Here is a 27234-nt window from a genome sequence, read left to right on the forward strand (position 1 = left end):
GCTTCCTTATTTTTAAAAGTCTTTGCTGTGAAATTTTAAAACCACACACACACACACACACACACACACACACACACACACAGGCCATACACAAAACTAGGGAAAAGACTGTAAAGAACGCTGATGTGCCCATCACCCAGCTTCAACAGTTACCTACATTCTGCAAATCTGGTTTCGTCTGTTATCCTCACAACTTCATGTATGTGTGTCTGTGTGCACATGCATTCACTGGAGTATTTTAAGGAAAAGCTTCGATAGCCTGTCATTCTTCAGTTAATACTTAAGTGAGTATCTCTAACAGATAAGGACTATTAAAGAATAACCATCATCATACCCAGCAATATTAACAGTGATTCCTTAATATCAACCAATATACATCCACATCTGATTTTTAGCTATTTATTTTTTTTAAAAAGTCAATTTATAATTGGTTTCTTTGAGTCAGAATTCAAACATTGCATTTGGTTAAAGTATCTCTTATTTCTCCCTTAGTTTATAATTGCTGCTCCATCCTTTTCTTTTTAAAAATGCCATTTATTTGTAGAAGAAACTGTGATTTCTTATATTCTGGATTTGGCTAATTGCTTTATTTTTTGTTTTTTTAGTTTAATTTTTATCTTATATTAGAGTACAGTCGATTTACAATGTTGTGTCAGTTTCAGGTGTACAGCAAAGTGATTCAGTTATACGTATACATATATACATTCTTTGTCAGATTCTTTTCCCATATAGGTTATTACAGAATACTGAGCAGAGTCCCCTGTGTTATACAGTAGGTCCTTGTTGATTATCTGTTTTATATGTAGTAATGTATATATGTTATATCCCAAACTCCTAATTTACCCCTCCTCCCACCTTTTCCCTTTGATAACCGTAAGTTTGTTTTCGAAGTCTGTGAGTCTGTTTCTGTTTTTATATAAGTTCATTTGTATCAATTTTTTTAGAATCCACCTGTAAGTGATACCATATGATATTTGTCTTTCTCTGTCTGACTTACTTCACTTAGTATGATAAACTTTAGGTCCATCCACATTGCTGCAAATGGCATTCTTTCATTCTTTTTTATGGCTGAGTCATATTTCATTCTGTATAGGTACCATATCTTCTTTATCCATTCATCTGTTGATGGACATTTAGGTTGCTTTCATGTCTTCGCTATTGTAAATAGTGCTGCAGTGAACATTAGGGTGCATATATCTTTTCGAATTATGGTTTTCTCCGGATATATACCCAGCAGCAGGATTGGTGGATTATATGGTAGTTCTATTTAGTTTTAAGGAACCTCGATACTATTCTCCATAATGATATTACCAATTTACATTCCCACCAACAGTGTAGGAGGGTTCCCTTTTCTCCGCACCCTCTGCAGCTTTTATTGTTTATAGAGTTTTTGATGAAGTCCATTCTGACTGGTTGTAGTTTCGATTTGCATTTCTCTAATAATTAGTGATGTTGAACATCTTTTCATGTGCTTTTTGGCCATCTATATGTCTTCTTTGGAGAAATGTCTATTTAGATCTTCTGCCCATTTTTTTATTTGGTTGGTTTTTTTTTATGTTGAGCTGCATGAGCTGTTTGTATATTTTGGAGATTAATCCCTTGTCGGTCTCATCATTTGCAAATATTTTCTCCCATTCTGTGGGTTGTCTTTTTGTTTTGTTTATGGTTTCCTTTGCTGTGCAGAAGCTTTTAAGTTTAATTAGATCCCACTTGTTTATTTTTGTTTTTATTTCCATTACTCTAGGAGGTGGATTGAAAAAGATATTGCTGCAATTCATGTCAAAGAGTGTCCTGCCTGTGTTTTCCTCTAAGAGTTTTATAGTATCAGGCCTTACATTTAGGTCTTTAATCCATTTTGAGTTTATTTTTGTGTACGGTGTTAGAGAGTGTTCTAATTTCATTTTTTACCTGTAGCTGTCCATTTTTCCCAGCACCATTTATTGAAAAGACTGTCCTTTCTCCACTGTATGTTCTTGCCTCCCTTGTCATAGAGTAATTGGCCATAGGTGTGTGGGTTTATTTCTGCGCTTTCTGTCCTGTTCATTGATCTATATTTCTGTTTTTGTGCCAATACCAAACTGTTTTGATTACTGTAGCTTTGTAGTATAGTCTGAAGTCAGGGAGTCTGATTCCTCCAGATCTGTTTTTCTTTTTCAGGATTGCTTTGGCTATTCAGGGTCTTTTGTGTCTCCATACAAATTGTAAAGTTTTTTGTTCTAATTCTGTGAAAAATGCCACTGGTAATTTAATAAGGATTGCATCGAATCTGTAGATTGCCTTAGGTAGTATAGTCATTTTGACAATATCGATTCTTCCAATCAAAGAACATGGTGTATCTTTCCATCTGTTTGTGTCATCTGCAATTTCTTTCATCAGTGTCCTATAGTTTTCAGAGTACAGGTCTTTTGCCTCCTTAGGCATGTTTATTCCTAGGTATTTTATTCTTTTTGATGTGATGGTAAATGGGATTGTTTCCTTAATTTCTCTTTCTGATCTTTTGTTGTTAGTGTATAGCAATGCAAGAGATTTCTGTGTAATAATTTTGTTTCCTGCAACCTTACCGAATTCACTGATGAGCTGTAGTAGTTTCCTGGTAGCATCTTTAGGCTCTTCTGTGTATCGTGTCATGTCATCTGCAAACAGTGACAGTTCTACTTCTTTGCCAATTTGGATTCCTTTTATTTCTTTTTCTTCTCTGATTGCCATGGCTAGGACTTCTAAAACTATGTTGAATAATGGTGGTGAGAATGGACCTCCTTGTCTTTTTCCTGATCTTAGAGGAAATGCTTTCAGTTTTCCGACGTTGAGTATGATGTTAGCTGTGGGTTTGTCATATGGCCTTTTTTATGTTGAGGTGAGTTCCCTCTATGCCCACTTTCTGGAAAGTCTTTATCATAAGTGAGTGTTGAATTTTGTCAGAAGCTTTTTCTGCATCTATTGTGATGATCATATGGTTTTTATTCTTCAATTTGTTGATGTGGTATATCACACTGACTGATTTGTGGGTATTGAAAAATCCTTGCATCCCTGGGATAAATCCCACTTGATCATGATGTATGATCCTTTTAATGTATTGTTGGATTTGGTTTGCTAGTATTTTGTTGATAATTTTTGCATCCATGTTCATCAGTGATTTTGGCCTGTAATTTTCTTTTTTTGTAGTATCTTTGTCTGGTTTTAGTATCAGGGTGATGGTGGCCTCATAGAATGAGTTTAGGAGTATTCCTTCCTCTGCAATTTTTTGGAAGAGTTTCAGAAGGACAGATGTTAAGTCTTTAAATGTTTGATAGAATTCTCCTGTGAAGCCTTCTGGTCCTGGACTTTTTTGTTTGTTGGAAGTTTTTAAACTACAGCTTCAATTTCAGTAATTGTGATTTGTCTGTTCATATTTTCTATTTCTTCCTGGTTCAGTCTTGGAAGGTTGTACCTTTCTAAGAAATTGTCCATTTCTTCTAGGTTGTCTATTTTATTGGCATATAGTTGCTTGTAGTAGTCTCTTATGATCCTTTGTGTTTCTGTGGTGTCCATCGTCACTTCTTCTTCATTTCTGATTTTATTGATTTGAGCCCTCTCCCTTTTTTTCTTGATGAGTCTGGTTAAAGGTTTATCAATTTTGTTTATCTTTTCAAAGAACTGACTTTTTTGTTTCATTGATCTTTTCTATTGTTCTCTTCATCTCTATTTCATTTATTTCTGCTCTGATCTTTATGATTTCTTTCCTTCAACTAACTTTGGTTTTTATTTTAAAAATTTTAATTAATTAATTAATTATTTTTTGGCTGTGTCGGGTCTTAGTTGTGGCACGTGGGGTCTTCGTTGCAGCATGTGGGATCTTTCATTGCAGTGCGTGGGATCTTCATTGCGGCGCACAGGCTTCTTTCTAGTTGTGGCATGCAGGTTTTCTCTCTCTAGTTGTGGCGCGTGGGCTCCAGGGTATGTGGGCTCTGTAGTTGTGGTGTGCGGGCTTAGTTGCCCTGCAGCATGTGGGATCTTAGTTCCCCAACCAGGAATCGCACCCGTGTCCTCTGCATTGGAAGGCAGTTTCTTTACCACTGGACCACTAGGGAAGTCCCTAACTTTGGGTTTTGCTTGTTCTTCTTTCTCTAGTTGCTTTAAGCACAACGTTAGGATGTTTATTTGAGATTTTTCTTCTTTCCTGAGGTAAGAGTGTATTGCTATAAACTTCCCTCTTAAAAGTGCTTTTGCTGCATCCCATAGGCTTTGGACCATTGTGTTTTCATTTTCATTGGTCTCTAGGTAGTTCTTTATTTCCTCTTTGATTTCTTCAGTGATCTGTTGGTTGTTCAGTAACATATTGTTTAACCTCCATGTGTTTGTGTTTTTTAGTTTTTTTCTTGTCATTGATTTCTAATCTCATAGTGGAACAGCTGTACTTCTCTGTCTTTTCATTTTGTCTAACTTTCTGTGTTTGTGGCCTCCATTCCTCAGGCTGCAGGATTATAGTTCTTGCCTCTGGTGTCTGCCCCCTGGTGTGTGAGGTTGGTCCAGGTGCTTGTGCAGGCTTCCTGGTGGGAGGGACTGGTGCCTGCCCACTGGTGGGTGGAGCTGGGTCATATCCCTCTGGTGGGCTGGCTCGTGTCAAAATTTGTGTTTATAAGCAGCTGTGGGGTCAGGATGTCTTTAGGCAGCCTGTCTTCTGGTGGGTGGGCCTGTGTTCCCACCCTGTTGGTTGTTTGGCCTGAGATGTCCCAGCACTGGAGAAGTGCAGGCTGTTTGGTGATGTCTGGTCTCAGTGCCAAAATGGCAACCTCTGGGAGAGCTCACGCTGATGGGTATTCCCTGGGGCATCCGCCACCAGTGTCCTTGCCTCCACAGTGAGCCACAGCTGACCCCCACCTCCCCAGGAGACCCTCCAAGACCCACAGGTGGGTCTGGCCCAGGCTCCTATGGAGTTACTGCTTTGCCCTGAGTCCCAGTGCACGTGAAACCTTGTGTGCGCCCTCCAAGAGTGGAGTCTTTGTTTCCCCCAATCCTGTGGAGCTCCTGCACTCAAGCCCCACTGGCCTTCAAAGCCGAATGCTCTGGGGGCTCCTCCTCCTGATGCCAGATGCCCAGTCTGGGGAGCCTGACGTGGGGCTTGGAACTCTTACTCCTATGGGAGAACCTTTGCAATATAATTATTTTCCACTTTGTGGGTTGCCCACCCAGTGGTTATGGGATTTGATTATATCAGAAAAGTGCCCCTCCTACCAGCTCGTTGTGGCTTCTTTGTCTTTGGGTGCAGAATATCTTTTTTGGTAGGTTTGAGTTTTTTTGTTGATGGTTGTTCAGCAGTTAGTTGTGATTTTGGTGTTTTTGCGAGAGGAGTTGAACTGAAGTCCTTTTACTCTGCCTTCTTGTCTCAGTTTGACTCTCGCTAATTGCTTTATTTGGTGACATTAAACATATTCCTTTATCCTCCATGTATTTTATAAACTTGTCAGATGTAGAGGTTTGATTAGATTCATGTTCAAGGTTTTTTTAATTTTTAAATTTTTTTGGCAAGAATACTTCTTTGGTTGTGGTGTATATTTCTTGTTGAATCCCATCAGGAGAACGTGATACTCGGTTTTCCTATTATTGGTGATGAATGGCTTCAGGTTTTATGAGCCTAATTCATCCTTTATAAAGTTTTTATCAATGTTTTATTTAATGGTTTTAGTAGCATTAGGTGATTGTTGCCTAGATCAATTTTTTTTAATTAGGGGTTATAAAACGGTGACTTCTAATTCTGTTATTCTTTCTGCATTTATTACCTGTGATTTCCTGTTTTTAAAAAAACTTTCCCTCAAACTTCTGTTTATATCCCCTCTTCCTTAAATTCTCCTTACCTCTATAGATAACTATTTCTATTAGTTTGGGTTCTTCCATTGTTTCTTTTTGGAATCATAAGCAAATATGTAGATATATATTTGAACCCTTTCTCCTTCTTACTGTCCACACCTTGCTTTTTTCACTTAACAGTATGTCTAGTGATTACTTCAAGAGCAATATGTAGAGACCTTTCTCATTCCTTTTCCTAGTTTCCCTCTTGCTGCTAGCCTCCTTCCATCCTGGGGAATCAGGTCAAGACCAAGCTTAGCAGTCACCAGTTCTGCTCACCATATGCAAAGACAGCTGTTCTTAATGATGACAGTCCCTTCACACACACATGGATTGTACTTTACAGTTTAAAGAGCACTTGCAAAGCCATAATTCTTTAGGAACTCTCATCCACCCATAGCAAAAGCAGACTAAGATGTCAGGCTTTTGGGCTAAATGTTAAAGAAAGCATTTTGTTTACTTCTTGAACTCACCAGTTATGTATTCTCTTTTGGACTTGTGTGCTTGGGATTTCTGTGTCTGGTCATCACATTTCAAAGACAGTTGGAAAAGTTGGCAGAGACTCAAGAGAAAGGGAGCTGAAATAATTTCAGTTTGGGCATGGAATGGGGCAAAGGGATGGCTGCCCAGGGACATACAAAAGCCATTTCTGTAGGACCTGCAGGTGTCCACTGTGGAGCCTGTAGATGAAGTGAGCTTAGGCTGCATAGGACCATCTTCCCCTCCTGTCTTTACTCTTCTGCGGCACAATTTTTTTTTTGAAAAGCTTCTTTATTAACACAAATTACTATTCTTTTTTTTCTTTTGTAAATTTTTACTTATTTATTTTTGGCTGTGTTGGGTCTTTGTTGCCATGCGCGGGCTTTCTCTAGTTGCGGTGAGCCAGGGCTACTCTTCCTTGTGGTGTGCAGGCTTCTCATTGCGGTGGCTTCTCTTGGTGCAGAGCACGGGCTCTAGGAGTGTGGGCTTCAGTAGTTGTGGCACGTGGGCTCAGTAGTTGTGGTTCATGAGCTGTAGAGCACAGGCTTAGTAGCTGTGGCACATGGGCTTAGTTGCTCCATGGCATGTGGGATCTTCCGGGACCAGGGCTCAAACCCTTGTCCCCTGCATTGGCAGGCAGATTCTTAACCACTGTGCCACCAGGGAAGTCCCTGTGACACAATTTTATTTATCTTCCCCACTAGATTGAAACCCACATGGGCAGGGGTTATTTCTAGGTTTATGTTATCATTTTATTATTAGTGCTGGCATATAGTAGGTCCACTGACTGAATTACTTGAATACTTGAATATGGGTCTACCTCTTAGCCTTGCCTGCCCCTGATGCAAGGTAAATCAAGAACAAATGAAAGGGGCCTCATTTTACTAAAAAAAAAAAAAAAAAAGAGTGTGTGTGTATGTGTGTGTGTGTGTGTGTGTGTACTTCTCAAAGGGTTTGTTTGTGGGTCACCCACCTGGCAGATATGGGATTTGATTTTATCATGATTGCATCCCTCCTGCCGTCTTGTTGTGGCTTCTTTGTCTTTAGATGTAGGATATCTTTTTTGGTAGGTTCCAGCATTTTTTTGTCAATGATTGTTCAGCAGTTACTTGTGATTTGGGTGTTTTCATAAGAAGGGCTAAACTCACGTCCTTCTACTCTAACGTCTTGTCTGAGATCTTCCCAAGGGGTTTCGATAAGGTGGTGAATGACAGCTTACAGATGGTTTCGTAAGGTCACTAAATATGCAAAATGGTTAAATATAGAGGGAAACCTGCTGTATAAAAAATAAATTTAATTTAAAAAAATATATAGTGAAGTATATGTAAAATAATGTTAAAATTAATCAAAGCACAGCATAATGATTATGAGTAAGATCTGAGTACATATGGCTGGAAGAAGCCACTTACACTGCACAGAGAATCATACATAATTAGCACATTTCAGGGAAGGAGTTACAGTATCATTTTTTTTTAACATCTTTATTGGGAACAGTATCATTTTTTTATAAACTTGTGTTGACACTGATGAAAACTTCTATTTATTTTTTAATTTGGGGAATTTTTGTTTTTATTGAAGTATAGTTTATTTATAACGTGTTAATTTCTGATGTATAGCAAAGTGATTCAGTTATACATATATACATTCTTTTTTTAATATTCTTTTCCATTAAGGTTTATCATAGGATACTGAATATAGTTCTGTGTGCTGTACAGTAGGACCTTGTTGTTTATCCATTCCATATATAATAGCTTACATCTGCTAACCCCAATCTCTGACTCCATCCGTCCCCCTCCCCCCCCCCTTGGCAACCACAAGTTTGTTCTCTATGTCCATAACTCTGTTTCTGTTTCATAGATAGGTTCATTTGTGTCATAATTTGGATTCCATATGTAAGTGATGTCATATGGTATTTGCCTTTCTCTTTGTGGCTTACTTCACTTAGTATGATAATCTCACGTTGCTGCAAATGGCATTATTTTGCTCTTTTTTTATGGCTGAGTAATAATCCATTGTATATACACACCACATCTTCTTTATCCATTCCTCTGTCGATGGACATTTAGGTTATTTCCATGTCTTGGCTATTGTGAATAGTGCTGCTATGAACACAGGGGTGCACGAACCTTTTTGGATTAGAGTTTTGTTTGGATACATGCCCAGGAGTGGGATTGCTGGTAATTCTATTTTTAGTTTTCTCAAGAACATTCCGTACTATTTTCAGTAGTGGCTGTACCAACTTACATTCCCTCCAGCAGTGTAGGAGAGTTCCTTCTTCTCCACATCCTCTCCAGCATTCGTTATTTGTAGAGTTTTTAACGATGACCATTCTGACTGGTGTGAGGTGGTACCTCACTGTAGTTTTGATTTGCATTTCTCTAATAATTAGCGATGTTGAGCATCTTTTCATGTACCTCTTGGCCATTTGTATTTCTTACTTGGAGAAATGTCTATTTAGGTCTTCTGCCCATTTTTTGATTGGGTTCTTTTTTGTTGTTAAGTTGTATGAGCTGTTTGTATATTTTGGAAGTTAATCTTGTATCCTGCTACCTTGCTGAATTTGTTTATCAGTTCTAGTAGTTTTTGTGTGGAGTTGCTAGGGTTTTCTATATATAGAATCATGTCATCTGCATATAATGACAGTTTTACCTCTTCTCTGTCAATTTGGATACCTTTTATTTCTTTTTCTTGTCTGATTGCTGTGGCAAGGACTTCCAATACTATATTGAATAGAAATGATGAGAGTGGGCATCCTTGTCTAGTTCCAGATTTTAGCGGGAAGTCTTTCAGCTTTTCACCATCGAGTATTATACTGGCTGTAGGTTTGTCATAAATAGCTTTTATTGTGTTGAGATATGTTCCCTCTCTACCCATTTTGTTAAGAGTTTTTATCATGAATGGATGTAGTATTTTGCCAAATGCTTTTTCTGCATCTATTGAGATGATAATGTGGTTTTTGTCTTTTGTTTCTGTGGGTATCACATTGATTGATTTGCATATGTTGAACCATTCTTGTGAGCTTGTGATGAATCCCACTTGATCGTGGTGTATGATCTTTTTTATGTGTTGTTGGATTTGGTTTGCTAATATTTTCTAATATTTGCTAATATTTTTTGAGAATTTTCGCATATTGGCCTGTAATTTTCTTTTCGAAATATTTCGAAATATTTCGAAAATATTGGCCTGTAATTTTCTTTTTTGGTGGTGTCTTTGGTTTGGGTATCAGGGTGATGGTGGCTTCATAGAATATCTTTGGGAGTGTTCCCTCCTCTTCGGTTTTTTGGAAGAGTTTAAGAAGGACTGATATGAGTTCTTTGTATGTTTGGTAGAATTCTGGTCCTGCACTTTTGTTTGTAGGGAATTTTTAAATTACAGATTCTATTTCCCCTCTAGTGATTAGTCTGTTCAAATAATCTATTTCTTCTTGATTCAGTTTTGGTGGGCTTTATGTTTCTAGAACCTTGTCCATTTCTTCTAGGTTGTTGAATGTGTTGGCATATAATTGTTGATAGTATTCCCTTACAGTTTTTTGTATTTCTGCACTATCAGTTGTTATGTCTCCTTTTTCATTTATTATTTTGTTTATTTGTGTTCTCTCTCTTTTTCTCTTGGTGAGCCTGGCCAGAGGTTTGTCAATCTTGTTTACCCTTTCAAAGAACCAGCTCTTAGTTTTATTGATTTTTTCTATTATTTTTTTAATCTCTATTTTATTTATTTCCTCTCTGGTCTTTATTATTTCCTTCCTTCTGCTGACTTTAGTTTTTTTTAAATTCTTTTTCTAATTCTTTTAAGTGGTAGTTTAGGTTATTTGAGATTTTTCTTGTTTTGGAAGGAAGAACTATATTGCTATGCATGTCCCTCTAAGAACCACTTTTGCTGCATCCCACAGATTTTGTATGGTTGTGTTTGCATTGTCATTTGTCTCAAGGCATTTTTAAATTTTCTCTTTGGTTTCATCGTTGATCCATTGGTTCTTTAGTAGCATGTTGTTCCGTCCCCATGTAATTGTTTTTTTCTCCTTTCTTTTTCTGTGATTGATTTCTAGTTTCATGCCATTGTGGTCAGAAAAGATGCTTGAGGTAATTTTTATACTTCTTTAATTTGTTGAGGTTAGTTTTGTGCCCTAGTATGTGGTAAGTCCTAGAGAATGTTTCATGTGCACTTGAAAACAGTGTGTTCTGGTTTTTTTGGATGTAATGTCCTGAAAATATCAATTAAGTCTATCTGTTCTATTGTATCATTTGGGATCTCTGTTGCCTTATTGATTTTCTGTCTAGATCTGTCCATTGATGTGAGTAGGGTGTTAGTCTCCTACTATTATTGTATTCCTGTCAGTTTCTCCCTGTCTGTTAGTATTTGTTTTATATATTTGGGTGCTCCTATATTAGGTGCATATATGTTGACGAGTATAAAATCCTCTTCTTGTATTGATCCTTTTGTCATTATATAGAGTCCTTCTTTATCTTTCTTTATGGCTTTTGTTTTATGTTTTTTAAGTTTTTAAAAAAATATTTATTTGGCTGTGTTGGGTCTTAGTTGCAGCACACGGGATCTTCATTGCAGAGTGCGGGATCTTTAGTTGCAATGCGTAGGATCTTTTAGTTGCGGCATGCAGGATCTCTAGTTGCAGCATGTGAACTCTTAGTTGCAGCATGTGGGATCTAGTTCCCTGACCAGAGATAGAACCTGGTCCCCCTGCATTGGGAGCGTGGAGTCTTAGCCACTGGACCACCAGGGAAGTCCCTCTCTCCATTCTAGCTGCTGCAAACCAGTTGCTGCATTCTCCTCCAAGGCTCTGAAGCTCCCCTGCTCTCCTGGCTGAGCTCCCCGCTGGTGAGGGGACTTCCCAGCATGCAGGAATCTTTTCTCTTTCACAACTCCCTCCCAGGGTTGCAGGTCCCATTCCGATTCCCTTCTCACTGTCTTTTTCTTTTCTTTTATTTTTTGCTTTTTTCTTTTGTCCTACCTGGTAATGTGGAGATTTTCTTGCCCTTTCAGAGGTCTGAGGTCTTCTGCCAGTGTTCAGTAGATATTGTGTGCGAATTGTTCCACGTGTAGATGTATTTTTGATGTATTTGTGGGAGGAGGTGAGCTTCACGTCCTTGATGAGCTACTCCACCATCTTGATCCTGGACCTGATGAAACCTTTTAAATTAAAAAAATATGAATGAGAATTAGGTTTTTTCACTGTTGCAAAAAGAAGTTACATATAAGGAAAAGGGGAATGCTAGAATGAACTCTATGGTGCTAGATTGTATTTGGAAGTGTAAATATGGATTCATGGTTTAAAAATATAGGTGTGTATGTTGGGGATAACACATACACACAGTTGGATAAATACAAGAATAAATGTAGATGTATGTGAATGTGTTGGTTAGTACACATGCATATGTTTCTTGGCTGTATCCACTAGAGAGAGAGAAATAATGACACCCTAGTAGCATTTAGCACACCTGTTCTATGGATCTTGGTTTCTAAGTACTATTTTCCAAAAAAAGGAACCCAGGGCTCATTGGAAAACTGTTTGATTCCAGGGTTGAGGCAGGGAAAATAGGAAATGAATGTAGAGCATCTTGTGGTGCCAGAAAGTAAGGAAGTGCTAGAGAGAGAGAGAAAAAGAGAGAGAGTGTGTGTGTGAGTAGGGGAGAGGGCATGTCAGAAGGACACAGAGCTCCCAATGGCCAAAAGAGAAACAGCTCAAGCAACAAAACAAATAATAATGTTATTAGATTATAACCCAAAGAATAAAGTAAATATCCATGAGTCCATACTAATATAAGTAAATATCTGAATAAATAAATGGGAGAAAAGGGACAACTCTTTGTTATGAAAGAATTCTAATTAATAATGTAGAAAGAATGAGAATTTAAAAATCATCATTAGGGACTTCCCTGGTGGCACAGTGGTTAAGAATCCGCCTGCCAATGCAGGGGACACAGGTTTGATCCCTGGTCTGGGAAGATCCCATATGCCATGGAGCAACTAAGCCCATGCGCCACAACTACTGAGCCTGTGCTCTAGATCCTGTGCGCCACAACTACTGAGCCTGCGTGCCACAACTATGAAGCCTGCACACTCTAGGGCCCGCATGCTGCAACTGCTGAGCCCGCATGCTGCAACTACTGAAGCCTGCATGCCTAGAGCCTGTGCTTTACAACAAGAGAAGCCACTGCAATGAGAAGCCCGCTCATCACAATGAAGAGTAGCCCCCGCTTGCCATGACTAGAGAAAGCCTGCGCACAGCAGCAAAGACCCGACACAGCCTAAATAAATAAATAAATAAATAAGAAAAAACCCACACTAAAAAAAAATTTAACCATTAACTATCACACTAATAAAATCTGCAGGCAAGACATACTAATAGATGCTAAAATTATTGGGTAGAAGTGTGAGCAGAAACATAATTCCATAGTCTCTCCCCAAATATTTAGCAATTACAAAGGAAAAATAGTAACTGTACAGTAGAGAATCCTGGAAGACACCAATTTAACCAAGTGGTTAAGGTTACCATCACCACTAATAGGACACATCAATAGCATATAACCCCGATATGATATACCGGGAAGGGCACATCACTTTTGTGGTATTCCTACAAATAATGCACAACCTCAGTCCATTCATGAGTAATCATCAGAGAACTCAAACTGAAGGACACACTGTAGAGAGACATTCTACAAAATAACTGACCCGTACTCTTTAAAAGGCTCAAGGTCATGGAAGGTCACAGACAACAAGGAAAGATTGAGAAACTGTCACAAGTTGGAGGAGACTAAGAAGATATGACAGCCTAATGCAACTGCAGATCCTGGACTGGATCCAGGAATAGAGAAAGGATGTTAGTGGACAAACTGGAGAAGTCCACATAAATTCTTTCTTTCGTTAATATATGGTACCAACCTTAATTTCTTAGTTTTGGTCATTGTTCTGTTGTTATCTAAGATGTTAACATAAGGGGAAGCTAGATGAAGAGTTTATGGGAACTCTCTGGATTATTTCTGCAACTCTTGTAAATCTAATATCTCAAAATAAAGCACTAAAAATATGTATTCTGTGGAGACTTCCAGTTATGGCAATGTTGTATGTAAATAACCTGAGGAATCTACAAAAAAAAAAGAAAATTCTGGAACTGAAATGAAGTACTCAATAGAAGGCTTAACAGCAAATTAGACACAGATGAAGGGAAGACTTGCAGATATGTCAGTAGAAATGATCCAGGCTGAAGTATAAAGAGAAAAAAGATGAAGGAATATAGAAAACTACGTTAAAAAATATGGGGCATAGTAAACAGGTCTGTTATGTAATTGAAGCCCCAGAAAAAGAGGAGACAATGTCACAGAAGCAGTATTTGAAGAAAAAATAGTTGAGAATGATCCAAAAGTAATGAAGAGTTCAAGCCATAGAGTAAAACACTAACAACCCTAAGAAGGATAAAATAAAGAAACTGTACCTTATGCATATACTTATATACATATACTTACACATTATAGCAAAATTCTGCTCTAAAGACAGGGTTTGGGGAGGATCTTAAAGCATCTAGAGAAGAAAGACCCACTGCCTTCTAACAGTAATGACAGAAGCTAGAAAATATTGGAATGGAAGCTTCAAAGTGATGAGAGAAAATAACTTTCAATCTAGAATTCTAAACCTAGTGAAAATTTTCTTTAAAAGTGAAAATAAGGAATTCCCTGGGAGTCCAGTAGTTAGGACTCAGTGCTTTCACTGCCAAGGGCCTGGGTTCAGTCCCTGGTCGGGGAACTAAGATATTGCAAGCCACACGGTGTGGTGAAAAAAAAAAAAAGAAGATAAAATGAAGACATTCTCAGACAAACAAAAACTAGTAATTCATTACCAGATAATAATAATTCATCACCAGAAGACCTGAACCAAAGGAATTCTTCAGTCAGAAGAAAAGTCTACCATATGGGAGTAGAGAAATATAAGAATGAAGAGCAACAGTAAGGGTAAACTTGTTAAGACATGTAAATTAATATTAAATGTAACATAACCATAATAATAATGTAGTTATTATTAATAATTATATGTTATTTAAATATATGTAGAATTAAAAACATAACTATACCCCAAAAGTGGGAGGGGTAAGTGGATTTAAAGTGTTCCAAGATCTTTGGATTCTCTTGGAAGTGTATAAGTGCTAATTAATATGGAAACTTTAATAATTTAAGGTTGCTTGTTGTAATCTCTGGGCTAATCATTATTCAAATAGTAAAATGATATAAAAATAATAAGGTAATGGGGGAAATGGAATTTTTAAAAAATATTTGATTAATAGAAGATAAGAAATGAAAAAGGAACATGGGGGATAGTACAAATAGAAAATAAAAACATGGTAGATTTATACTCAAAAAATTTTTTAACATCTTTATTGGAGTATAATTGCTTTACAATGTTGTATTAGTTTCTGCTGTATAACAAAGTGAATTAGCTATATTATACTCAAATTTGTTGATAATTACATGAAGTAATTAAATGGACCAAGTACTTCAATTAAAAAAGAAGGATCAGGAGGGACTTCCCTGGTGATGCAGTGGCTAAGACTCCTCCTGCCAATGCAGGCAACACGGGTTTGAGCCCTGGTCCAGGAAGATCCCACATGCCACAGAGCAACTAAGCCCATGCGCCACAACTACTGAGCCTGTGCACTAGAGCCCACGAGCCACAACTACTGAGCCCACGTGCTACAACTACTGAAGCCCATGCACCTAGAGCCCTAGAGCCCACACTCCACAACAAGAGAAGCCACCACAATGAGAAGCCTGCGCACCACAGTGAAGAGTAGCCCCCGCTCGTAGCAACTAGAGAGGGCCTGCGTGCAGCAATGAAGACCCCGACGCAGCCAAAAATAAATACATACATACATACATACATAAATATTTTTTTTAAAAAAAAAGAAGGATCAGGGAATTCCTGGTGGTCCAGTGGTTAGGACTCCCTGCTTTTACTGCCAAGGCCACGGGTTCAATTCCTGATTGGGGAAGTAAGATCCTGCAAGCCACGCAGTATGGCCAAAAAAAAAAGAGAGAAGGATCGTCAGACTGGGTAGAAGAACAAAAACCAACTAAATGCTGCTAACGTGAGATAACCTTTAAAAATAAGGATATAGGGCTTCCCTGATGGCGCAGCGGTTAAGAATCTGCCTGCCAATGCAAGGGACGCAGGTTCGAACCCTGGCCAGGGAAGATCCCACATGCTGCGGAGCAACTAAGCCCGTGTGCCACAACTACTGAGCCTGAGCTCTAGAGCCCACAAGCCACGACTACTGAGCCCACGTGCCACAACTACTGAAGCCTGCACGCCTAGAGCCTGTGCTCCGCAACAAGACAAGCCACGACAATGAGAAGCCTGTGCACCGCAACGAAGAGTAGCGTGCACTCACCACAACTAGAGAAAGCCCGCGCACAGCAACAAAGACCCAACACCGCCAAAAATAAATAAATGAATAAATTTATTAAAAATTTTTCCAAAAAATAAATAAAAATAAGCATATAAATCCCCACTGTAATGTCTGTTACACACAAACTGTTGTGGGTTCCTGCCAGCCTTGAAAAAAATGATCTGAATTTCTTTCTCCTAAAAAAAAAAAAAAAGGATACTAAAAGATTGAAAATATAAGGATGGAAAAAGATATAATCAGACAAACCTTAACCAAAAGAAAACTGGTGGGACTTGCCTGGCAGTCCAGTGATTAAGACTTCGCCTTCCAATGCAGGGACTGTGGGTTTGATTGCTGGTCAGGGAGCTTAGATCCCACGTGCCTCATGGCCAAAAAACCAAAACATAAAACAGAAACAATATTGTAACAAATTCAATAAAGACTTTAAAAATGATTCACATCAAAAAGAAGATCTTTAAAAAAAAAGGTAAAAAACTGGTGCGGCTATGCTAATATCAGAGAAAGTAGACATTAAGTCAAGAAGCATTAGTAGAAATAAAGAAAGAAGAGGGACATTTTATACTGATCAAAGTTTTTTTAAAAATCCATCCAAAAGGTACAACTATTTAAAATCTAGGGACTTCCCTGGTGGCACAGTGGTTAAGGATCCACCTGCCAGTACAGGGGACACGGGTTCGAGCCCTGGTCTGGGAAGATCCCACATGCTGCGGAGCAACTAAACCCATGAGCCACAACTACTAAGCCTGCGCTCTAGAGCCTGCAAGCCACAACTAATGAGCCTGTGTGCCACAACTACTGAAGCCTGCGTGCTTAGAGCCTGTGCTCCGAAACAAGAGAAGCCACTGCAATGAGAAGTCTGCACACCACAACAGAGAGTAGCTCCCGCTCACCGCAACTAGAGAAAGCCCGTGTGCATCAATAAAGACCCAATGCAGCCAAAAATAAATTAATTAATTAATAAAAAAGAAAATAAAGTCTTTATACACTAATGACCTAGCCTCAAAATATATAAGCAGGACTTCCCTGGTGGCGCAGTGGTTAAGAATCTGCCTGCCAATGCAGGGGACACGGTTGAGCCCTGGTCCAGGAAGATCCCACAAGCCGCAGAGTAACTAAGCCCATGAGCCACAACTACTGAGGCTGCACTGTAGAGCCCATGGGCCACAACTACTGAGCCCTCGTGCCACAACTATTGAAGCCCGCACACCTAGAGCCCATGCTCTGCAACAAGAGAAGCCACCTCAATGAGAAGCACGCACACCACAACGAAGAGTAGCCCCTACTCACCGCAACTAGAGAAAGCCCGTGTGCAGCAACGAAGGCCCAACACAGCCAAAATTAAATAAGTAAATTTATATTAAAAAAATTATATATATAGGCAAAATTTTACAAGTCTAGAAGAAAAACAAATAATAATAAACATGAGATTTTCACATTCTTTTCTCAAAAACTTAAAGGGCAGGTAGACAAAAATATCAGTAAGCACACAGAAGAATTGAACAATATAATTAACAAACTATATCTTATTGAGTTATATACAACACTGTACTCAGCAATTGCAATGTACAATTTCTTTAAAAGTATACTTGGAACATTTACCAAAATTGTCTATGTGCTGGATCATAAAGGAATTAACAAATTTCAAAGGACTGAAAGCATATAGAGCTTGAACTAAGTAGACTGAATAACGAATATATAACTAGAAACTCCCCCACATATTTGGAGATTAAGCAATTCGTTACTAGATACATGAGTCAAAGAAGTCATAACGGAAATTAGAAAATAGAAAATAATGAATGATCATCTTTAAATGATACATCACAGCTTATGGGATGCAGCTAAAGACATGCTTAGAGGAAAATGTATAGACTTATGTTCACATATTAGAAAAGAAATAGGGCTTCCCTGGTGGTACAGTGGTTAAGAATCCGCCTGCCAATGCAGGGGACACGGCTTCGAGCCCTGGTCCAGGAAGATCCCACATGCCGCGGAGCAGCTAAGCCTGTGCGCCACAACTACTGAGCCCGCGTGCCTAGAGTCCGTGCTCTGCAACAAGAGAAGCCACCACAATGAGAAGCCCACACACCACAACGAAGAGTAGCCCCCACTCGTCGCAACTAGAGAAAGCCCACGCTCAGCGACAAAGACCCAACGCAGCCAAAAGTAAATAAATAAATTAAATTAATTTAAAAAAAGAAATAGTCTGAAAATCAGTTACCTAGGTATACATCTCAAAAATTAGAAACGAATAGCAAATTAAGCCCAAAGAAGCTGGAAAGAAGGAAATAATAAAACAAGAACACATTTTAATTAAATAGAAAACAAATATAATGTAGGATCAGCAAAGCCAAAAGTTAATTCTTTGAAAAGATTAGTAAAATTGCTTAGTCCCTGGCAAAACTGATCAAACTGAGAGAAGGTAAAAATTACCAGTGTCAGGGGAAATAAAGACATCATTATGGATCCTACAGACATTAGAAAGATAACAAGAGGTTTATGAACAACTTTATGCTTAGAAATTTGAAAATGTAGATGAAATAGTCATAATTTTAAAAATTTTGTGAAAGCAATGATAACAGCAAAAGGATAAACATGAAGGTATAAAAGAGGACATCAAAATTATAAAATTTGGGGAGGAGAGTAAGAAAATGTAGAACCGACCCCACCATATCTCCGAGGTGTGCCTGTACCCCACATTGTACTAGCTCATGAGGGCTGATCATGCACATCTCTTTCCAGCTCTGTGCTCAGGGATGTCACATTGGTATCTTGAAATTGACCATATTGAGGGTTTTTACACCACAGAAATCAGCCAATATTACCAAGTCAGGACTCTCCCCACCCCAAGAACTGGTCGTTAAACATTTGCCAGCACACTACAGAATACATTATACTCATGAATTGGAAGACTCATTGAGAGAGGGATTAGTGATCTACATACTCATTTAACGAATAATAGCCAATACACTGTTGTCAGTGAGCAAAGGCAAAAAGAATTTATAACTGAGAGGGGAGAGGAAAAACTTTAGTCTGGGAACAGTGAATCTTGTCTGCATATTTTGGGGGTAAGAAAGAGGCCAGTTTGGGAGTCTATTCTTAAGCAGTCTGAATAATGATATCAAAACAGTTTCAGGGGCTTCCCTGGTGGCACAGTGGTTGAGAGTCCACTTGCTGATGCAGGGGACGCGGGTTCGTGCCCGGGTCTGGGAAGATCCCACATGCCGCGGAGCGGCTGGGCCCATGAGCCATGGCCGCTGAGTCTGCGCGTCCGGAGCCTGTGCTCCGCAACGGGAGAGGCCACAACAGTGAGAGGCCCGCATACTGGAAAAAAAAAAAAAAAAAAGTTTCAGGATTTTTAAAATGAATTTTCCAGAAAACCTTGCAAAATTAATTGTGGAGTATATGTGACAGACTGTGTCTTCCAGTGTCCTTTATTAGTGTTCTTTATCTTAGTTAGGCCAGGTCTGCACCATTTCCCTCAAAAATTTCTCAACTCCCCCCATTTTGGTCAAAAGTCCCTGGTGTAGAGGATTTAAACCTAAGGGCTTTAGTCTGTGATGCAGAATCATTATTGGATGTCAGTTTGATCTTGGGGGTATAACAACATTTAAACACCTGAGTGTCAAACACAATGTGAATATTATAACAGACATTTGGAACATATTTTGTGTCCAATTTTTGGATAAGTGTAGGTCCAGTCAAGAGAATATATATTAAAGACAAGATTGGTCAATTTTAGTTCAGTAATTGGTTTTTTCACCCCCTATGATTAATTGATCATTTCATCTTTTTCAAAATATGTATCCAGGTACTGTAAACTATTGGCTATTGTATAGTGTTCATTTTTTTGGTGAGAGCACATCTATTTAGAATCATTCTACTTAATGAAGTTTTGTTAATCTAGCCTAAAATGAGTTATTTAAAGTCAGTATTCATTCTGCTTCTGAAATTATCTCAGATTTGTCCAGTGGGAGCCTTACACGTTGTCTCCCGTGTTCTTTTGATATGACCTAGCAGTTTCTTGAGCGCTTCCTTACATTCTGCCATCACAAGATGTTCCAGGCTAATCTTGTACTCTCTTTGTCCCAGTTCTGAAATCAGTTTCTAAGAAGCCCTGGTTCCTTTTAGTGGAGAATGGTATTTAGAAACCGAGATCTAAGCACTAGATCTGCTACTAGCTACTGGGATGTCATTGCTTCTAAGTCCTTTAAATGGATAGAGGTGGGGAAAAATAACAATTTCAGAGGTCCATCTATATATATATGTAAATATATATGTACCCATAAACATGCATATATCCATATCCATGTGCTTACATATTTAAAAATCATGACTTCATGCTGATTCCTCTAACTACAGTCTAATTCCACAGTGCATCCTCCCATTCCACGCCTATAGCTCCCTCCACCCACAGTCATCTGAAGAATCTTGGAATAACATTCTACTTGTGGAAGTCTCTGCATCTAGTTTAGTGAGTCTCAGGGTCAGATCACCGCAGTGACTGCATGTCCAGTTGCAGGATTCTAAATATTTATACTGTGGGAGGCATACAGCCCAGATGTATTAATGTTCTGGGACTTAAGAACAGCATTTGTGGTTAAAAGTACTTGATAGAAGAAAACAAAGAAAGAAAGTACTTAACATGGTCCCTTCCAGCATGGTTTTAAGGGTAACTTTCATTGGAGTCTCTTTTAATATGTTCAGTGTTCCAGTTACTGTAACCATGTAACACATTGCCCCCAAGACTTGGCAGCGTGAAACAGCAGTTTGCTTTCTGATCAGATAGGACACAGCTAGGAGAGTTTATCTCTACTCTGTGATATCTGGGGCCGCAGCCGAGAGACTGGGGCCAAAGTCTCATTCACTCACACGTGTGGTGGTTGGTGCTGGCTTTCAGCTGAGACCTCAGTTCCTCTGCCTGAGGCTTCTCCACCTCAGCTAGTTCCTTTCCTTTCCCTTCCCTTCCTCAGAGCACAGTGGCTGGTTTCCCCAGGGCAAGCCTCCCCCAAAGAGAAACGCAGTCTGCCACTGTCCGTTATATAAATTGAATTGTATCTAGTGATGTCTCTTAGAAATGCACCTTGCATCTGTTGGGCATATGACTGTGTGCCTAAGTTATTTACCCAGCTAAACTATAAAGTTTAAGGATAAAAACATTTTCAAATTTGCCAAGTCTTTAAAAATGTATGTCCCATGCACCCTTTCTCAGGAAACTCTTAGGGAACATGCTCCCCTATATAAGTGAGTAAACCAAGGAAGAGGAAGGCTTGATGTGTGGGAAACGAGAGATCCAGCATAGGAGAGACATGCAGGAAAGGCCCAGGTCAGTAATGATTAAGGAGCTCTGTAGTTACTGCTGGTACAAAGCTTAACAACTTAAAACAACAATTTTATCGTGCTTGTAGATTCTTTGGATCAGAAATTCTGACAGGGCACAATGGGAATGGCTTGTTCCATGATGTTTGGAACCTAGCTGGAAAAAGTCAGTGACCAGGGGTAACCTGAAAGATGGGGCTGGAACTCTCTGAGGCATTTTCACTCACAGAGTAGTTGATGTTAGTTGTCTGTCGAGGGTGCTAACAGAGCACATGCACATGTATTCTCCATGTGGCCTGGGCTTCCTCACAGAATGGCTACCTCAGGGTAATCAGGCAGCTCAAAGTGAGTGATCAGAGCTTCGAAGTGAGTATTCTAGCAAGTAAGGGGGAGGTTGCATCACTTTTTTTTTTTTTTTTGGCTGTGTTGGGTCTTTGTTGCTGCGCTCAGGTTTTCTCTAGTTGCGGCGAGCAGGGGCTACTCTTCGTTGCAGTGCACTGGCTTCTCATTGCAGTGGCCTCTCTTGTTGCGGAGCACGGGCTTTAGGCACCTGGGCTTCAGCAGTTGCGACACAAGGGCTCTAGAGCGCAGGCTTGGTAGTTGTGGCACACGGGCTTAGTTGCTCCACGGCATGTGGGATCTTCCCAGACGAGGGCTCGAACCCATGTCCCCTGCATTGGCAGGCGGATTCTTACTTAACCACCACGCCACCAGGGAAGCCCCTTAAGATTTAATTTTATTTTTATTTCTTCGGCTGCGTTGTGTCTTTGTTGCTGTGCGCGGGCTTTCTCTAGTTGCGGTGAGCGGGGGCTACTCTTTGTTGTGGTGTGCGGGCTTCTCATTGCAGTGCCTTCTCTTGTTGCAGAGCATGGGCTATAGGCATGTAGGCTTCAGTAGCTGTGGCACACGGGCTCAGTAGTTGTGGCACGCAGGCTCTAGAACTCAGGCTCAGTAGTTGTGGCGCATGGACTTAGTTGCTCCGCGGCATGTGAGATCTTGCCAGACCAGGGCTCTAACCCATGTCCCCTGCATTGGCAGGTGGATTCTTATCCACTGTGCCACCAGGGAAGTCCCTGCATCACTTTTTATGACCTAACCTTGGAGGTTCGTTTCCCTTGGAATACATGAGAAAGTCATTACTTCCTCTGCATTGCTGTAGGTTACAAATGAGTCACTAAGTTTAGCCCAGATTCGAGGGGAAGCTACATAGATAGACCTCACCTCTCAATGGAAGGACTGTCAAAGAACTTCTGGATGTGTCTGAAAACTGCTACAGGGGTTGTCCTGTCCTGGGTCATAGCAGTAGGTGTAGCAAGCGACCAGTCCAGATTAAAAGAGGCCAGAGGCTCTAGGAAGGGTTGACTTGTGGGGGTGACACTGATAAGAGTCCCTGATACATCTGGACATCTTGGAAGGAAATTTGTAGGGTAGTGGAAAGAGATTAAATTATTGATAAGTACAAACCAAACAAAATAATTGGTTGATTAACTTTCGGAAAAACAAAAATTGTATAAGGGAGAATTTCATGCTCAGCTGTGAATAGCATTTACATAGCAACAATAATGTAAACATTACTGATCTAACCGTGAGTGTGATGTAACTTACATCGGGAAGATGAGGGAGAAGAAGGGAATGGCATGCGGTGAGCTGGCTAAGGGTGAGGAAAGAGAGAATATCCATATCACCCATCCATAATTAATGCCTAAAACTGAAAAAAAAAATTAGCATGCCATCTGGAGCCACGGAAGTAAATTCCAAAATAATCAGCTAAAGGAGGAAAAAGTGTTTGTGGTTGGGTGTGGGAAATGGCAGGGGTAGAGGCAGGGGAAGAGGGCAGGATTTCTATTTTCGAAATTTTGTAGAACTCCTTGCCTCTTTAAACTATGTGGTTATCCAACTTCGATGAAAATAGCTTAAAAAGAAAACTTTTTACTGAAAGAAACTCCATGCCCAGATCATTTTACAGGTATACACCATCAAACATTCAAGCTAATCCTGATCTTATATAAACTGTCAGAGACTACAAAAAGAAGGAACATACCCTCATTCTTAGGTAATGAGCCTGCTATGGTCTGAATGTTTGTGTCCCTCCAAAATTCGTATGTTGAAATCCTAACCCTCAAAGATGATGGTATTAGAAGGTGGGGCCTTGGGGAGGTGCTTAGGTCATGAGGGTGAAGCCTTCGTGAATGGGATTAGTGCCTTTCTGAAGAGGCTCTAGAGAGATCCCTTGCCCCTTCTGCCACTTGAGGACACAGTGAGAAGGTGCCAGCTGTGAATGGAAGAGGGCCCTCACCAAAACACAATCGTGCTGGCATCTTGATCTTGGACTGTCCAGCCTCCAGAACTGTGAGAAATACATTCCTGTTGTTTATAAGTCACCCAGTGTTATGTCATTTTGGACTAAGAGCCTAATGTTACCTTGACACCAAAGCCAAATAAGGAGCTCTGACAATGAAAGTCATAAGCCAGTTTTGCTTAAGAACATAAGCCCGGGAGGATGATGGCTGCTGTGGCCGTGGCTGTTCGCGAGGACTCGGCATCTGGGATGAAGGCGGAGCTTGTTCCTCGGCCTGGGGCAGGGGGGAGGGAGATGACCCAAGAAGAAAAGCTGCAGCTTCGGAAGGAAAAGAAACTGCAGAAGAAGAAATGGAAGGAGGAAAAGGGGGAAGAACCAGAAACTGGCTCTGCTGTATCTGCAGCCCAATGTCAAGGCCCGACCAAAGACCTGCCTGGACTGGACAGTCAGTTGGGCAGTGCCAAGGAGAAAGTTCCAGCAGGTGGGAGTAAGGCTGAACTTCGAGCTGAAAGGCGGGCCAAGCAGGAGGCTGAGCGGGCCCTGAAGCAGGCAAGAAAAGGGGACCAAGGAGGGCCACCTCCTCAGGCCTGCCCCAGCACAGCTGGAGAAACCCCCTCAGGAGTGAAGGGTCTACCCGAGCAGAGTCAGGTTGATGACTCCACGCTTCTGAGGAGGCTTGTTAAAAAACCAGAACGACAGCAGGTTCCTACACGAAAGGATTATGGACCCAAAGTCAGTCTCTTCTCCCACCTACCCCAGCACAGCAGACAGAACTCTCTGAGCCAGTTTATGAGCATCCCATCCTCTGTGACCCCCCCCAGCCGTGGTGCGACTCGGCCTGCAGTACTCCCAGGGCCTGGTCAGTGGCTCCCATGCCCAGTGCATTGCCTGCTTCGTGCCTTGCAGCAGGTGATTCAGGACTACACCCCACCTCCCAGTGAAGAACTGTCAAGGGACCTAGTGAATAAACTAAAGCCCTACTTCAGCTTCCTGACTCAGTGCCGTCCCCTGTCAGCGAGCATGTACAACGCCATCAAGTTCCTTAACAAGGAGATCACGGGTGTGAGCGGCTCCAAGCGGGAAGAGGAGGCCGAGTCAGAACTTCGAGCAGCCATCGGACCATATGTGCGAGAGAAGATTGTGCTTGCAGCCCAGGCAATCTCACGCTTTGCTTATGAGAAGACCAGTAATGGAGATGTGATCCTGATATATAGATGCTCATCTCTGGTATCACGAATTCTTCAGGAGGCTTGGGCTACGGGCGGGCGGTTTCGGATGGTAGTGGTGGACAGCCGGCCACAGCTGGAGGGAAAGCACACGCTACGTTCTCTGGTCCGTGCTGGGGTCCCTGCCTCCTACCTGCTGATTCCTGCAGCTTCCTTTGTGCTCCCAGAGGTTTCTAAGGTGCTGTTGGGAGCTCATGCACTCCTGGCCAACAGGTCTGTGATGTCACGGGTAGGGACAGCACAGCTGGCCCTGGTGGCACGGGCCCATAATGTGCCAGTGCTGGTCTGCTGTGAAACATACAAGTTTTGCGAGCGTGTGCGGACTGATGCCTTTGTCTCTAATGAGCTAGATGACCTTGACGATCTGCTGTGTGAGCGAGGAGAACGTGTGGTCTTGGCTGACTGGCAGAACCACTCGTCCCTATGGTTGTCGAATCTGGTCTATGATATGACCCCCCCCAGAACTGGTGGATCTGGTGATCACGGAGCTGGGCATGATCCCTTGCAGTTCTGTACCTGTTGTGCTGCGAGTCAAGAGTAGTGACCAGTGAGTGGAGGGACACAGGGTCAATAAATGACATACTCCCTACACTTAAGAAAAAACAAAAAACATAAGCCCAGTCTCATCCCCCAGCCTTTTGGAGCTGTGAGAGGGCTTGTCTGTCCTGAGATGGGGAGCAGAATGGGATGCTGGCTGTGAGTGCTGGAGGCTAAGGAGTTGTGGTAGGAATAAAGATCTGTACCTTATATGCCAGGGGCTTATTATGTTTCCTATAATTTCATTTTTGTTTTCTTTCCATATTTTGGTAAATTTAAAAGACATTTGAAACAAAAAAAAAGAACATAGGTTCAGAAATATTAAGTAAAAAACCAAGCAAGAAGAGACACACACACACACACACACACACACACACACACACACACACACACACACACACACACACACACACACACACACACACACACACACACACACACACATCCACCCCAGGAGCAAATTGAGTGTAACCCAGGAATGCAAGGGATGTCTTCACAGTGGCCCTTGAGTTGGCAGTTGGCTGCCCTGAGCCTGTCAATTTTTTCCTCCATGGCTTCCAGTGCTGTTACGGAAAGCCAGCCCACTGTGCAATCCGTGTACTTACTGTCTTCCCAGACCTTGCAACCGCGCCGTAGCTACCACGTTTCAATGCCCGCCTGCACCTCATTTAAGTCGACCATGGGTGAAAGCCTTAGTAATCTCAGGGGTCATCACACCCTACTTCCCACCAGCTAGAGTTCTGATCGCTGCCAGACTGGGGAGAAAGCCAACTCCAGAATCACATCCTAAGGGTCTGCTGTTTTAGGACCTTTCTGACGCAAAGTGTCATAGCCTGGGTTCCCCATAATGCGGAGATTTTGTGCTGTCATTTACAATTCCAGGGAGGAGTGAGGAAAGGGGATGGAAGGAGGCAGAACCAATACAAGAATTACTGAGCTGACTTCCAGAAAGTGCAGTTGATTATTTTATCTTGTGAGACATCCCTTCATAAACTGCTGGATCCCGCCCCTTATTGCTTGGGGGTTTGCCTTGTGTGGCTGGGAGCAAGACTCTCTGGAGGCCTGCCTCAGTGGACATGAGGGGCAGCCACTGCTATGAACACCTCGATCCGTAATGACAGCAATGGCTGCAGCTAGCCCCGAGTCTGGAGAATAGCAGCAGATTGAGGGTATGGTGCCAGGGCTGTCCCGTGCACGTGTGCAGACCTGAAGAGGCAAAACTGAGTTAGTATCCTTGCCATATGGAAAATAATTTAATCCCTACCTCCCTCCATAGCTGAAACAAAATACTTTCCAGCAAAGATCTCAAGCAAAAATTTAAGAAGAAAATATAGGAGATATAGAAAGATTTCTTGAAACTGAAGTATAAACCTTGAACAAAATGTTGATAAATTTTATATGAAAATTTTAGAAACTGTACGCCAAAAGGTAATACAAGTTATAAACTTATACAAGTTATATATTGGGTTGGCCAAAAAGTTCATTCGGGGTTTTCCGTTACGTCTTACAGAAAACTGAACCCAATACTTATACTTTATAAGGTATAACACACACCTTATAAAGAATTAGTACCCAGAATATATAAAGAATTCCTACAAATCAATACGAAAAAGACAAAGTACCCAATGGCAAGTTGGCACTACGAACAGACACATCACACAAGAGGAAGCCCAAATAGCAAATAAACATACGAAAAGATGCTCATCATCATTAATAACAGAGAAATAAAAATTAAAACTATAATATGGGTCTCTCCACACTTGGATCTGGTTCACAGGTGGATTGAGGCAATATGTTGTACTGGCCAAAAATGGATTTAAATGTTGATTTAGGCATACATACCTATGAAGACATGCTTCAAATTTATGGAGCTGTTTTCTGGTGGGAGGCTGGGGCAGGGCTTCATCTGTATTTTTAATGTTTTACTTCTTAAGCTGGGTGATGGAAACACGGCTTGTCATGTTATAATTTATACGTTTTTCCCAGTGTAATAGTTCACGAAACAGAAGGCAAAGGTGTGTGCATGTATGGAGTTCCTCTTCCGTGCCAGGTTCATTACATTTATCCCCCCACCCCCTTCCCATATTATTCAGTGAACCCCAGACTTCATAGCCTTTGTCCACACACGTCGCTTTGCCTTT

The 27234-nt window shown here is 40.8% G+C and overlaps 1 protein-coding gene and 1 pseudogene across 20 annotated transcripts in view; both read left to right on the plus strand.

The window, feature by feature from the left end:
* The window catches only part of DLEC1 (DLEC1 cilia and flagella associated protein), a 104011-nt gene that overhangs the window by 38176 nt on the left and 38601 nt on the right, over positions 1-27234 (plus strand). The gene's annotated exons all lie outside the window — the stretch shown is intronic.
* LOC117313893 (translation initiation factor eIF2B subunit delta pseudogene) lies at positions 3-27234 on the plus strand (annotated as a pseudogene).

The sequence above is a fragment of the Tursiops truncatus genome, chromosome 10 (genome assembly GCF_011762595.2).
Source record: "Tursiops truncatus isolate mTurTru1 chromosome 10, mTurTru1.mat.Y, whole genome shotgun sequence".
Lineage (NCBI taxonomy): Eukaryota > Metazoa > Chordata > Mammalia > Artiodactyla > Delphinidae > Tursiops > Tursiops truncatus.